At 35.3% G+C, this 14,697-nt stretch overlaps 1 long non-coding RNA gene across 1 annotated transcript; it reads right to left on the minus strand.

Moving 5' to 3' along the window:
• Positions 1 to 5,568: 5,568 nt before the first annotated feature.
• LOC107509180 lies at positions 5,569 to 14,156 on the minus strand. Its single transcript, XR_001596459.2, has 3 exons — positions 13,674 to 14,156; positions 12,329 to 12,401; positions 5,569 to 6,161 (listed from the first exon to the last, which is right to left on the minus strand). It is a non-coding gene; the product is annotated as an uncharacterized LOC107509180 (long non-coding RNA).
• Between the last annotated feature and the right edge of the window lie 541 nt (positions 14,157 to 14,697).

A 14,697-nucleotide genomic window follows, 5' to 3' on the forward strand; every position in this document is an offset into this window, starting at 1 on the left:
CTTAAGGGAACCATTGCTTTGTGACTGCTGTATTTATTCCTCATGAAGGAGAAAAACAGGCATCATTCTCTGAGGTTGGAGATGTGTGCAATTAAGTAATACTAAGCGTGTTACAAATACACAGTGCTCTATAGACTGCAATTTGTAATCATTTCTTTGAAGAAACAACATTTATGAATCAATAAAAATGGAGCTACTTCCTTTTTAAAATGTTTTGCATTATAATATATGATATAGAAACACATTACACACATGTGATTATGAATTATAATAATGAAAGACTCTGGATCCACTGTGTAACTTAAGAACTATAGAGCTAAAGCTGTCTGCGTGTGTTTCTCATGATATTTCTGACTCATCCTCTTTCATTATTCCAAAGTTTCTGATTTTTATTCCCTTGCTTTAAAAAATATATAGTTTTATCACATATATGCAACCTGAAATTATTTCAAGTTTTCACACTTCGATTTATTTCTAATTGATAAAAATTAATGTTATTGCTAAGAAATATGTTTTTAAAACCTATTTATCAAAATTAGAAAATGAACTTGGGTATTTCCAAAAGGAAAGGAAAAAAGAAAAGCAGATATTTTCCACAAATGCTTAATTCACCTTATAATTTGAGCCAGTTTTCATTTAAAAAAAAAAATAGTTTAATCCTAAAATCCTTTTAGATGTGCTAGCCTGCTAAAACAGTGGCTAATTTTCGCTGCTTTTCACCATAGTGAGCCAGTCGCAGAGTTAATAAAATTAAGCTTCCTTCATTTCTCTCAAATTCCCCCCACAAAGAAGAGCTGTAACATACAGAATGCAGCATAAGTATGTGGCTGGTTTTCAGGACTTGAGCCATCACTGATTTGTTCCACTGCCTCTTAACAACATATTTGTATTTTGTGAAATGTATAATTTTTTTAGCCCCTGAACAAATATATTTACATAACTGTGTCTAACGAGAAATTACATTTAACTTCTCAGAAATGACAATAACTAAAACCTGAACTGCCAATTCCACTTCATTAGTGTGGTAGAAATGCATTCCAAATGTTAATAAAAATTCCAACATGCTGATAAATTAGAGCTTCTAAGGAGCATGTGACACCTTGGTTAATATATTCAACCTCAATTATATTTCTCTTCAGCACCCTGTTATCTGGAACCTTTGCTGGCAATCAGAGGTGCTGTTTTTCAGCGGCCAATTTTCTAGATAATGTAGCTTATCAACACTGTGGGTAAACTTGCCAATGGAATCAGGCTGCACTGAACCACACACACGCTAATTGCATCCCTTTTTTATGCATATTTACAGACTGTCACTTCAAAGAAATCAGTGGCCCATTGAGGCACCCAGTTAGCTGGAAGAATTGCCTCTTGCAAATGAAAATTAGCAAACAAGCTAGTGATAAATATGAAATGAACAAAGTATAAAAATACTGTTTTGTTCTGAAACTTCCTTGTCACCCCAATTTATACTCCCAAATAGGAGTTTTGAACATAGGATTTGCCATTTGTTTCAAATGAAGACAGAAAGAATTCTTCCTTAAACCCACTAACTAGGTAAAAGCCTATTAGCTTTTCCCTCTTCTCCCACGCCACCCCCACCCCAAATTTCTATTCACATAAACAGATTATTAAATCCCGTATTAGATTTGCTTTGGAGTTTGAATAGACAAATGACATGTTAACACTTCAGAAACAATTAACCCTGGGAACTTAATTAAGTTCTTCTGACTTTAAGGAAGCACATTTCAAAATAATGTTTCTAAACTCTCAAGTTTGTTCAAGAATAGCTATGCTTTCCTTCTCTAAAGTATTCATAAGTTCTACTTAACAGCAGAAAGCTTTGCTTGGCTATATATGGATAAAGGTTATGGTGTTATGAGCCTGTTGTAATTCGACTAATCCAGAGTGGCTATAAAAAAAGACAGGCACAAAAAGATTAAAATAATTTTTAAAATAATTTCCAAACACTGGCCATATATAAAAGAGAAAACGATTTTATAACTATGTGCTGGGAGCTCTGCACAAACAAATTTACTGCGATACAGGCGGTGTGTCTGTCTGAAATCCTCTTCCTTGTTTGTAGAATAACACTTTGAAATCTATCAAGACCACAGCGATGTTTTTAAGGCAATATTAGGTTTTGGAAAGCATGTCATTTTAATATAAGCAGGTCATTTTAATATAATTTAAAATAAACCACATATCAATTAAACTATAAATACTTTTAAAGGTCTTCTGCCAAACCGAGCAATTTAGAGAGGCAAAACTCAACAAATAAGAGGCACTTAACGTCTTAGCTTACAGCTAAAGTTCGGCGATACTTTATTTGGTTTGGAGCACTGAGCATAATCCAGTTGTATATTACAGTTTCAACAGACTTCTAAATTCCTTGTCACTAACATTAGATATACAATGTCATTTGAGAGTTTTGGATGTTTTTTTACAGAGCACAAGCAACAACATAAATATTGATACAAATACTAGGAAAACATTGCTATTTTAAGAAACACACTACACCTACATGCCGACTGCTCATTTCTTACAGGAGAAAAGCAGGGTTCTTTAGTAAGTTTGTGCTAATCTGTGTGCACTAATTTAGACAACTGTTTTATATCACTTTACAAATCAAAATGTAACTGCGTGTGTTTACATGTCTGCCTCCTTGCCTGGACTGGGAACTCCTTGAAGACAGGAATCTAGTTTTCTGGAAGGATGAATAAGACATAAATTCTGCTATAAAGAAGTTCATGGTGTATGGGGGTAGGGAAAGGCGCTTAACTTATGCAGCCATCCTGTACCAGGGAGAGAAACAGCCACGGCATCCAAAGAAGAGACCAGTTTATTCTTCCCACGGGGACTGGGAAAATTACATAACCTAAAACACTGGAATCCGATCTTAAAAAATAAGTAACATTTCAATCTAGAGAGAATGGCATTTCAGGCACACTGAATCATAAAAACAAAATAGGAGGCAGGAAAATGAATACACCATTCATGGAAGAGAGATTTTTGGTGAATACATATCCACACAGCACCTAATAGGGTTTGTATATAATACAGTAAGACTGATATCATAAGACACAAGAAAATCTTATCACATTATATGGACACACTGAAGTATGTGTCTCAATCACTCTTGAATCAAAGTAAATATTAATAAATTTCCTTGCCTCCAAAAGGGACTAATTGAAATTTGGCTAAATCTTTAGTCTTCAAAATGTTCAGAGAAAAAGATAGCAATTATATCTAATATGGCAGAGCCTTTAAAGGTTTATCTAAAAACTTAGTTTGTTATAAATGGTTTTTAATTTGAACTTTAAAAACCTGCTTTTGTGAATGGGCAAAAAAAAAAAAAAAAAAAAAAAAAAAAAAAAAAAAAAAAGCTAACCAAAGATAAGGAGTTACATAATATCAAAGCTAGCTGGTTATTTTCAGAGAAAATTTTTCAACTGGTCATTATTTCATTCACCATTTCTTAGCTATTTTATAATATAGAGATTGCTCCTAGAATATAAAAGTCAAAACAATGATAATAATAATAATATAGTAGGAGCTAACAATTTTAGCATGCTCACTGTCTGCTAGGAATTGAGCCAGGAACTTTACTCACAGTGTACCATGTAATCCTTAGAACATTCCTGTGAAGTATTGTTAGCCCTGATATATATATATATATATATATATATATACATACACATACATACATACATAGTGGTAATTTCTCTTGGCCAAGTTTGTAAACTAGTTAATGGCAGAGACAGGATCCCAATCTGAGTCACCCTTCAAAGCCTATAGCTATAACCATTATGATAGTATGTCTCCTTCTAAATAATGTTCAGATTGTTTCTCTTTTGAAAAATGAGTTTGGCTGAATTGTTTGAAAGAGAGGAACAAAGAGAGGGGGGAAAAAGAGAAAAAAGAGAGGAAAGAAAGAGGGAAGGGAGTAAAAAAAAAGAGGGAAGAGAAAGAGAGAGGGGGAAGAAAGCGAAGAAAGGGGGAAAAAGTAGTTAAAGCAAGAACCTCATTTTCCTGGGTGCGCCGGTAACACTACCTCCCTGTTCTTCACACTTTCTTATTACTTTTTTCTCTGGTTTATCTTTCTGAAAGATTGTAAGTTCCACAAGGGCAGGAACTATATCCTGGGCACCACTATATCTCTTACGACTAGTACAGTAATAACAAAGAATGGGCACTCTATAAATAAATATATTTTCTTCCTTTTCATGGCCTGAATATTTCATTTTTCAATTACTTGTTTTCATGTTCTCTATAGCTTCAAAAAGAAAAGTGTCAATGCCTAAGACTACAAAGATAGGACAATTTCATTATACTATATCTGCACATTTGTAGTCACGAATGGCTTAAGTTGAAATAATGCCACTTTGCTGTGTCCGTTAGTGTGGTCTTATAAGTTTAGCCACCAGAATCCCATACTCTAAATCTGTCCTAATATTTTATTGATCTCTGACTGGACACTGGGCAAATTTAAAACAAAGAGTGAAGTTCCTTTGCATTATAACTTTTTAAAATGAAATTCCCCGTGAGGAAGTTACAGAAATTTTACCATTCTCAATATGCTGAGAGGTTGAAACCATTTTAACCATTTTTGTAATCAAAATAACTTACACTTACCCCAATTAGGAACAATTTTCAATAGGGCTATTGCCCCATTTTATACTATCAATAAAAAATCATAGATTTCAATATTTAAACATTTGTTCTACATTCAAATTTGTAAAAACACAAATTTATTTCATAAATTAGAATGACCTAGCAGTAAAAGAAATTTATGTATTGTATTAAAATTCTTGTCATTATTATGCAAATGAAACGTCCTCTATTGAGTCACACACACAAAAAATGACCTAGTAGTTAAAATGTATGTCAAGTATGTGGGCCACATAGGCTGAGCTTATTGCTATTTATTTTACTATGTTTCATCAGACACCTGTTATATATACTGAAGTCTTTATTTAAAAGCTTTACTTTTTTTCTGTTTTTTTTCCTTGCCGTTCAATTTTTTTTCTTCTTTTCTCTCTTTTCCCAAACCCTTTGCTTTTTGGATTAAAGCTTTAATTTTTATCTTTATTTTCAGATCCCCGCTTCTCTCACTGGTGGGAAGGAGAGTTTTTCTTTGTGTTAGGATTACTCACAGGATCCAGGGCACAAAATAAACTCCAGCTCAGGAAACAAAAACAAAAACAAAAACGTATTGTTTGAAGAGGATGGCTTTGGATTTTCACTGAGCTCAGGGCAGAATAAACAGAACTGGAACTAACTTGAGAGCAGGAATACCTCAGAGCAAGCAGCCAAGCTGGTAGCCAGAGCACCCTGAATATCCACTTTGTTGTTCTTTCAGGAATGAAGAGCACCTGAGTCCGCACAAATTGTTTTGATCTGGGGATTTAATTTGGAGTTTTGCTAAACCCAGCGAAAAGCTGGAACAACTTGGGTAAAATGTGAATTGCAAAGGCTTTACTTAATGTTAGAGAGAGAGAGAGAGAGAGAGAGAGAGAGAGAGAGAGAGAGAGAGAGAGAGAGAGAGAGAGAGAGAGACTGAGACCTTTGGAAGTTTTTAAAAACTAGGTAAAACATAATTTATTCTGAATGTTTTTGACACGAGTCACCATATAATTGCCATTTCCACAAGGTGTCTCAATTATGATAGCGCAATATGGCTGTTTAAGAACCTATACATTTGTCTGACGAAGAAAAAAAGCCACAACATTGTCTATTAAGTGTCAAAAAGCCTTTTCTTTAACTATAGAGGGCTTGGACAGAACTCAGGAAATAGTTCAGCTGGAAAAGAAATGTTAAAAGCTACCCTTCAAGCTATTGGAAAACCTATTATCAATGTTAGTTAAAACCTTTAAAAAAAATCCATGAGTGTCCTTAGCGTGATTACATATCTTTGTTTCACAAAGGCTGATCATCATTGATAACCAAAGACAAAATAGCAATGAATGCAATCTAACTGCTAATTAGGAATCACGATGCTTAAATTAAGAAGCTGAAGGAGAACAGGTATCTGATTACCTATATTCTCTCAACACTGGAACCACTTTTACTTACAGAAAATTCAATCCATGTTTCTTTTTATCACATCTCTAGTCGTAATGACAGCACTTTGGACACTGCTAGCTGTCACTGTGCATGAGAACCTAAGGAAGAAAAAAAAGATAGCATAACTTTCCTTCAGAAGAAAACAGTGTGGAAAAATATACATAGTGTATATGCATATGCAGACAACCTTTCACTTATTTCTCTCGGTTCATAGGACATAATGAGAATTAATTAGCACATTCCTAAATCATTAGCCCCAATTTCCTCTCTAATGTGTGCATCTATGCATAACTGAAGAGTTTGTAAAGAAAGGAGACAGAAACCAGAAAGCTTAGGTCAGAGGCAGATGCACAGATGAACGTATAAAATGGATGTTCTCTGATTGTCTCTTTGTGAGGCATAATTACAAATGATTTAAAATCAACCCCTTCACTCTGAGCTATCCCTTTTTTTCTGTTCTAAATACAGCACCTACAAGCCCCCCAAATTCATCTCTTACAGACCGAAGATTTAAAATTTTCTCCAAAATGCCACATGTCAGTCAAAAAAGAAAATGATTGGCTTTTAAAATTATAATTTAAGGCACATTGACTAGCAGGTATGTTTCATTAAAATTTAACCCCTTTTTAAGCTCATGTGTCTGGGGCTTTGGGGAACACACCGAAAACCTGGGTTTTTACCTCCATGTCCTAAGAAAAAAGAGCTACAAAATAAAAGCACAGAATTATAATGAACAGTAGCCCATGTTAATTAATATAAGGCCACGTCTTTGAATATACACCTCAATACAGTATCGACTGCTTATTGTTTGAAAAACACGGAAAAATCAAGAGCCTGTCACTTCCATCTATACATGTTTAGAAATTAAATTGAATATTTTTAAGTCATATATGTATGGGAATCTTATTTTTTTAATGGAATCATTTTACATTCTCTTAAGGGAATCATTTTCTATAAAGTGTAACCTTTCTGTACTATGAAAAATTATTCTTGCATCCCGGTAATACTCCATTAAAACATAAACTATTTTAAAAGAATAGGATATTCAGCAAAACAACCGCCAAACATAACAATGTCATACAACAAAATGATTGTTCAAAACATTTTATTTTTATTTTTCTTTATTCTAGGATTAAAAAGAATTACCTCTCGATGGGTACAAATCTATACATGTGATAAAATTTCATAGAACTATTTAAAACAATAGTGTACATCTAAAACCTGATAAAATCCACATAAGGTCTATAGTCTACTTAATATGTAAAATGCTATCATTGGAGGAGGCTGGGTTAATGGTAAGCTGTACCTCTCTACTGTTCTAACAATTTCTTATGTGTCTACAATTATTTCAAAATTTAAAAAAAAAAGACCATTCCTGCAATTCTTATCAGTCTGAATTCCCAGATATTGTGTTGGATATTCACAATGCAAAGAATTCATATCTGCAACTTTCAGAGAAATTTCTGAAAGGTTCCAAAATATATCCTTTTATTAACTTAGGTCAGAGGAAGTCTGACATACATATTATCAAGACCATGTCTAACTTTCTTTGATAACCTTGCACTTTCTTCGCACCAAAATATACCTGCCCACCTCTCCAGGTTAAATGTCTTCCTCATATCCCATAGAAGTAAAACTGAGTGGTTAAGAGCCTATACTCAAATTGCTGTTCTGACACTACATGCACAAACTTGGTCAAGTTGCTTAACCTCTGAGAGCCTCAGTTTGCTAATCTGTAAAATGGGACAATAGCAGTATCTTGGGTTGTTGTGAGGAGTAAGTGCAGCAATGGGTGCAAAGTGCCAGACATGAGCTAAACACTATATCAACATCAGCTGTGACCTAGGATAGTGCTTTGTACATACTTCTATAATAAGTAAGTGAAGTGTAAGGAGGATGGGAGCCAGAACCACATAGAGCTTCCTTTAAATGCTAGCCCTTCCTTTTGTTAATTATATGATCTGACCTCCTCCAAGCTGCAGTTCCCTTATCTGTAAAAGAGAAGAATGATGCAGTGCCTGGCAGATGGTAAGCATCCAGCTCTTAGTTAGTTCATTAGTATTGCATTTACCACATTCTAAATATTTCATATAATTTTGTCTGTTTTGCTGCACTATGAGATCCTGAAAGGCAGAAGTCTATCTTTTGCCCAGTGTCAGCACAAATTAGATGCTTTGTAAATATTTATCAAATTGTAATTTTTAAAAAGTTAATTAAAAATAAAATATCAAAACTAACCTCATCACAAGTGATCGTAGAATTAAAATAAGACATTACAGAATCACTCTGGTTGCTGAAAATTTCCCTTTTTACAGTTATAATACCTCTTTTAAATTTTTGAAAATTGAATTTATATAAATAACCTTCAAAGAGAATTGTTAAGTTCTGGGTTCCTAACCACAGTAGACATTCTCCAATAATCTTTGCTGTGAAAACCCAAGTATTTGAGGGACTAATTGGGTGCAAGTTATGCCTGTGAAGGACAACACAAAGAAACGGTAATGCCCTACCTGTCTTTATTAACATATTCCAATGGGCTGTTGGTTAAATAATATCCTCGAAAATGTAACAAATGCCCAGAATAATAGCCTTGGCTGTGACAGTTTTCTGCAACAATGTTCATTCCTGTGCTCTCACTTCACATCATAAAGGGATATTGCCATAATCCTGGAGTCATTTGGAGAACTGGAATATCATATTCAAGAAGTAGTTGGTTTCCTATCATAAGTACTTATTGACTCTGACTTGAGAAAGCCTCATACAGATAAATCTAACGCCACAATATTTCAATATTTTTTTCTCCAAAACAAAACCATTAGCATTTTATTAAAAGAAATATTTCATTTCTCTCTCTATTTAAACATGTCACAGATGTAGCACTCTGTGTGGGTTGTTAGAAAGTCAAAGAATATAATTTCTTGATTAATTGCCATACACAGGATCCAAGTTATGCACGATTTTGGTAGTTAACCCCACCACCTCCCATAAGCAGTTACTGCTAACCCTTCCAAATAAGCATGTTTATGACAAATCACTTGGAGCTGTTTAAGTGGATCAGGCCTTAAGTTATTCTTTGGGATAGATCATGTCATTTTCAATGTGCACAAACTACAGGAGAGAAATTCCACTGTAAACCTCCGCTGTGTATCTTCACTTTCCTCTCAGGCTTCAGGGAGTTTCAGTCAATAATTCTTATCTTATTTTTAAATATCTTGTGGTCTTAGAAATGGTGGTGATTCAGAAATTACATCAGGAGTCTAAAGATAGACTACGAGCTTATGACTTCAATAAATGCAGCAATTCCGTTACAGGAAAAGAAAATGCCTGTTGGTTTCAAGACTATTGGGGATAAAAGAGCTATATTCTTAGTTGAGTCAGTTTGAGTCGGTCTCTCCAAAAGAAGTTACCTTCTCTTCTCAACCATTCATCTACTTAATTGGATGCATGAATAGAGATCACAAGGATCCCTAGAGGTTGATATGGTGCTGAATTCTGAGCTCAGGATACCTTTTGTTGACTCTGTGTCCCCCCACCCCACCCCACCTCACCCGTCCTCCAGTATAAACTGCTTTGTGATAGTTTCCATATTGGTTGTTTCACCAATGGAGTAACTTACTTGCCTAAGACATCAGGGCTGACAGTAGCAGAGGCAAGGGGGAGGTCCAGTCTCAGGTCTCCTGGGGATGCTCCTTTATGCCTTCTGACCTCAACGACCTCAACGAGTTACTCATCCCATGAGTATGTAAAGCAGCCTCTGACTGGTGACCTTATGTTCCACAGTTATGCTCCTCCCATTTCAGTACAAGCACAAATATTAAAAATATCTCATCTTATTTCAAACAGGATTCATCCACCAATACATAAATGGCAAATAACTGGTCCCTCTCACCTCCATGGCCAATTCAGTCCTCAGACAACTTCATTTCTCTGAAGTTTATCTTCTTTAACATTGGAAATGTATTTCCTTAAAAGTAAATTTATTTGGAATTTATCCAGTTAACCCTCCCTCTTGTAGTTCCAAAAGTGTGGACAGATTTAAGAATTCTGTTACAAATGACAGTCAATTAATTTTGACTTTCTAGTAAAGAAAAAATGACACCTATGGTTACCCTGTTCTTGATTTTCACACCCTTGTAATTTAGGGTCAATATATGTTTATTTAAAATAAAAAAAAAACTAACTTTATTTTAAACATTCTTTTTAGTTTATATTATTTAAACGTAAGCATGTGCCACTTATACAATTAAAAATGTTCTTTAGGATGCATTTGATAAAACGCTATTTGTAAATATAGATTTTTTCTTTTAAAATAGAAAATTTCGTAATTCTCCCCAAAGCCTATACTAAGTTTTGTTTACTCTGTTGCATGGGGTTTTTCTTGTTGTTGTTGGGTGTGGGGCTTGCTTTTTAAGTTTCTCTGAACATCCTGGCTTATCTTATTATTAAACTACAGTCCACTCAATAATTGACTACTAAAAAGTGTTTTAGTGGATATGTAAAATGAGAATGAAGGGGGAAGAAACATGAACAAAAATGTCCTCTAAGTTTTCCTACACATATCCTATAATTTTCCAGTTGGCTTAACCACTCGACATATTTAAATAACCAGCTAACATATTTATTTAACATTCGGCAGATGGACATGATAAGAACATCATGATTTTCAGATGTACTTTGGTTCTCTTCATGCCAGGATCACAACAGGTTCTTAAGGTAAAGCTGCCCCCACTTGCCGTTTCTTCAACGCTGGAGCAAATCTCAACCTAAACATGTCCACTCAAGAGTAATTTAAATCCCTGACATTACAGCAGAAATCAAGTCATTCTCTTCAATCTATTTTTTTACCCACAGCATAAAAGAGACTATTTTACATGTTAATAGTAATCTGATGTGGTTGTATAAATCTGATATAAATATGATACTCTGTTTGGAAATGATGCTAATTTAGTTTAAAATGGAGATTACATTTCAACTTGTAAAAGAGCAGGATGAAATATTAGCATTCATGGCTGTTATATAATTTCCCTTTACACTACACAAGTGTTACTCAAAATCTTTTCTGAGCCTCTTTGTCCAAAGATTTCCCATTCTTCCTATAAGAAAAAGGACTTCTCTATTTAACTATAAGTTAAACAGGTGGTACAGACCCTTGAAAAAAGATTAACAACAACATTATAAATGCATTTTTGAAGAAACATTTAAAGTTACAATGTAATAAACTGAACAGAATGTCATAAGAATGTCAAACTGGGCACGGTAAAAATAAATGTTATTCCCAAGGAAAATAAAAAGTCTGCATATTTATGTAACATTCAGCAGATGGACGTGATATTAATATAGGGTTTTCAGTTGTACTTTTATAGCTACTAGATTTTCTTGCCTAACTTGGCAACCGGAGGCACCATTTGAGTTTTGGATTTGGACAATACTGCAACAGATGTCCAGACCAATAAAATAAATTCCTTAAGGGCTATGCTTAATTTGTGTAATTGATCAATTTTGGTTACATAGGCCTCAGCTCACCAGCATGTAACTGCCTTCCACAAAATCTTTACAGTTGGGATTTCATTCCATATGTTACCAGGGTTTATGGACTGACTCTCTCTTTGACAATACTGCAGATAGAGCAGGGCCTGTGGTGACACCTGTTGGCAAATCGTGGCGAAAAACAACTAATAGAGTGGATGCTTCCGGGTCAGAGTCTCTCGGCCTCAGCACAATTGACATTTTGGGGTAATTCTGTGCTGTAGGAGACTGTCCTGTGCATTGTACCATGTTTAGCAGCATCCATGTCCTCCATCCACAAGATGCCTGCAGCACCTTCTCCCCATCCCTCAGTTGTGACATCCAGAAATAGAGAATGCAAAATGTCCCCAGGGGGACAAAATCACCCCAGGTGAGAACTGTTGCAAAAATTGGATATTTCTGTAAGAGCAATATATTGAAATGGCTTAAAATTCTCCTGTAGTTTTTTCTTTTTTAAAAAAAAAATCTCCAGCTTTATTGAAACATAATTGATATATTGTATAAGGTTGTGGTATACAATCTCGTGTAGTTTTTTAAAAACAAAACACAAGATACTTTTTCCCCTCTTGCTTTGAAGTCTCTCAATCTAATAATGGGTTTACAGGCAACTCACATAAACTTTGGCCTGACAGAGGGTACCTGTAATACATGTGCTGGAGCACCGTTTCATCACTTTACTCAGGAGGGTGGTAATTAAGACATGGATTTTGAAACCCAACTCCAAATGTTCATCACTCACCTATTAAACTTGCCAGAGTTGCTATGTTAATTATCTCCCCGTATCCTTAATTTAGCATAATACGGCCTGCAGCCTGTGACAGAAATTAAAGGAAAGACCAGTGACCTCTTTTGTGATTGTGCTAATAACTACATGATAATAAATTAGTTCTCAATTTTCAGAAGACTTTACATGGTAAAAAAAAAAAAAAAAAAAAAACGAAGCAAGTACATGATACACAAACTTGATAGAAGATGGCTGATCAGCACCAACTTTAAGTCTTTTTCTTTAAAATTAGTTTCCAACCAATGTAATCCAGTAATTTAAGCAAATTGAAACATTATTTACCTGACTAACTGCAACTGCAAATAATAATAATGAGATTATGCCAGTTTGCAATTTACAATGGCTATGTTATCAATAAAACCTTCTCGGATGACTTTGTCGGGAGTAGAGAAAACTTTGACATGCATATACTATATATGCACCACATTCACATATATCACACACAAAAGATTTTTCCAGTCAGACATATTGACTTGCAGGATTCATACTAATATCAAAACGAAAAACATGCTAAGTAAAATGACTCATCTAATAGCAAAGAAGTGCCATGACTTCTTGGCACGTTTTGTGCCTTTCTTACATCTGCTCATGCCTCTAACAGCTTTCTTCCCTTGGCTGACAAAACACAAATAAGAATGTACAGGAAGCATGGCCCCACTCTGATGTGCAATAATATTTAGCTAATTAGAAGAATCCTCCAGCTCATTACACTAGGCAGTAGGAAGTAAAAAACTACATGAAAGTCTGACACTTGCTAAGCCCTAGGATAGTGTCAAAGCTGAACTGGCATCACTTTCTTCTATTTCTTTATAGACTTGGTAGGGTTGCAATTTCATTACTTCAAAATCAGTCTTGACTTTCAGAGGGAACGATCCCTTGAACACTGCACCATCTTCTGGCCAGATGCTTAACTACAAGTTCTTAATTAAAGTGTAAAGTCCCAGTTTCCTGAGAATGGCTGCTGTCTTGCTACTTAGTATAGTTTATTCCTATTTTAAGACCCCACAATTGATAGATAAGATACATGAAACAGTTTCTTTCTGGTTAAATGAAAAGGTAATGGAACTCTGTTTTAAGATAGCTTTGTGCTTCACAGAATAAATATATGTACATATTTTTTATCTCACAAATATTCATGGAAAGTCATGTACAAATTTGGTATTTAGAATATGCTGATTGGGGCCCAAAGAGGTCCTCTGAAAGCTCACACCCTGGTCATATAATTATGAACTGAAAAATGGGTGAATTCTGAATAGCCCGAATAAGAAATGCAGTAGGAATTAGAGATCTGAGGACTGACCTTGTTGGAAAAGATTTATTGTAGACAGTGGGCTTGAATCATGATGAAGAATGATGATGTTGATGCTAATGATGCTTCAAATGAGCCAGGCACTGTGCTAAGCCCTTTGCAAATATTACCTTAATTAATCCTCCAAACAACGTCATCCTGCCGATGAGCATCCCAGCGATGGAGTGGGGCGGTTAAGACCGCAGCTCAGGTTAGCCCGACTCCACAGCTCATGTTCTGAACCAGCCCACTGTGCTGTCTCCCATGATAAGGATTAGATTCCCAGAAAGAATGACAGAGGGGTTTCTGAAGGAATGTAATGAAGTTTGGCAAACAGATGCATGTAGGGGTGTGTGGTAGCAGCTCTAAAATTACACTGTAGGAGGGACTTAGGATGGAAATCTATTTGGGGGGAAGAGAGAGCTCAGGGCCTTACTCGTTTGAAGCTGTGTTTGCAGAGGAGGCATACAGACTGCCTAGATAAAGTAAGAGGAGTTGATGGGGATCATGGAAAGGGTTAATGTCTCAAGACATCACAGCTACCATCACTGAGAATATGTCTTAGGCATACTCAAATAAAACAAAAGAAACCAGTGGGGCTTGATAGCTAAGTGGCTCAGAGGGCAAGGAAACAGGATTTGGAAAGCGAGTTGGAAAGAGACAAACATTTTCAAAAAGTTAACAAGAATATGGGGTTCCCAGAGAAATAAATAGTAAGCAGTAGGTTCATTAACTCATAATCATTCATTCATTCAACAAAATGATTGAGTTAAAGGGCAAGGGATCTTGGGAGGCACTAGGATTAAGGGAAGCTTTTGCAGGTTAAGGGAGACATGCATGTCCACAACAGAAGAAAGTCAATCTGGAGGGAGTGATAGGAGATGCTATAGAAATAAGACACGACTGAGGAAGTACAGGTGAGAATAACGTAGTAACGAGTGGAGGCTGAGGGAGCATCTCCAGAAAGGCTTCATAGATGATGCAACCATAACCTAAAAAAAGAGATTGCAAACTTAGATTTGAGGCAGGTAAAGCA

This window comes from Rousettus aegyptiacus, unplaced genomic scaffold (genome assembly GCF_014176215.1).
Source record: "Rousettus aegyptiacus isolate mRouAeg1 unplaced genomic scaffold, mRouAeg1.p scaffold_m13_p_4, whole genome shotgun sequence".
NCBI lineage: Eukaryota > Metazoa > Chordata > Mammalia > Chiroptera > Pteropodidae > Rousettus > Rousettus aegyptiacus.